Source organism: Triturus cristatus, unplaced genomic scaffold (genome assembly GCF_964204655.1).
Source record: "Triturus cristatus unplaced genomic scaffold, aTriCri1.1 SCAFFOLD_1182, whole genome shotgun sequence".
Lineage (NCBI taxonomy): Eukaryota > Metazoa > Chordata > Amphibia > Caudata > Salamandridae > Triturus > Triturus cristatus.
Window position 1 is genome coordinate 11,009 of NW_028187468.1, and position 1,492 is coordinate 12,500.

The window sequence follows — 1,492 nt, forward strand, 5'->3', positions numbered from 1 at the left end:
TCGCGCTCCGAGTGACGGAGGGGACCCTAGGCGCGGACGCGCCCGGCCTCCTGGAGCCCTGGCTGGGATCCGCGAGGCGAATGGACCCTCATCGGGACTTCCAGGCCGGCCCGGCCATCTGGTCGCCCCATTGGAAAGCATTGCGCGCGACCAGATGGCCGAGGGAAAGGTGCGACCAGATGGCCGGGACCGGAAGGACTCCCAGCTGCCCACACCGAGCCATAGCGGTAGGGCTCCCGACTGCCCTTGCAGGGCTCCGGGGCTCTGCACCAGGGTCCCTTGTCCCGGGCAGATGGACACTTGGCAGGCCGCAGGACGTGGGATCCCAGGCCCTGACCAAAAATCAGGAGGCCCGGGGCCGGTCCCTGCTTCTCAACACAGCCAGGCTGGGGAGGTCGGGGAGCCTGCCCAAGCACGAGGGACCCGTCCCGGGCACACAGTCCATGAGGTTGTGCGCTCGTTTTCCACAATTTTCTTCAGAATAGTGCGTAGTTGCGCTAGGCAAAGTCCGCCCAGCCCTACTCAGGATGTGCTCTCGTTTTCCACAAATTTTTTTAAAATTCTGCTACGCAAAGTCCGCCCAGCCCTAAGCAAACTCCTACTACGCAGTGGAAAGGACTTAGCCAGCCACCCACCCACCTGGCCCGGTCCCTGCTTCTGATCCCAGCCAGGTCTGGGGAGACTCCCTTCGCCCAATGGACCACGTCACGGGCACCCGGACCCTTACCAGGCCGCAGGACGGGTTCTCACAAACCACACGGTTGTATAGGGGTGGGCAGAAAACTACGCTCCGTCAGCGTAGCAGATAAAGCCAGCCACTCCTGCACACCGGCCCGGTCCCTGCTTCTGATAGCAGCCAGGCCGGAGAGAGCCTCCCTGGGCCCCGGTGGACCCCTGTCTCCAGCACCTAGACCCTCGGCTGTCTTGCAGGACGGGGGTGGCTCACGCACCCCGGGGCCCGCCGGACGGTGCAAGAGCCCCGGGCCCGGTCCCAGCTTCAGAACCCTAGCCAGGCCGGGGAGAAACTCCCTGGGCCCCGGTGGACACCCTTCCCCAGCGCATGGACCCTCGGCTGGCTTGCAGGACGGGGGGCTCCCGCTCCCTGGGACACTGGGACGGAGCACAAGCCCCGGACCCGGGCCCAGCTTCCGAACCCCAGCCAGGCCAGGGAGAGCCTCCCCGGGCCCTGGTGGACACCCTGTCCCCAGCGCCCGGACCCTCGGCTGGCTTGCGGGACAGGGGGCTCCCGCACCCCGGGAACGGAGCTCCAGCACCGGGCCCGGGACCAGCTTCCGGACCCCCAGCCAGGCCGGGGAGAGCCTCCCCGGGCCCCGGTGCACACCCGTCCCCAGCGCCCGGACCCTCGGCTGGCTTGCGGGACAGGGGGCTCCCGTACCCCAGGATGGAGCTCCAGCACCGGGCCCAGCTTCCGGACCCCCAGCCAGGCCGGGGAGAGCCTCCCCGGGCCCCGGTGGACACCCGGTCCCAGCGC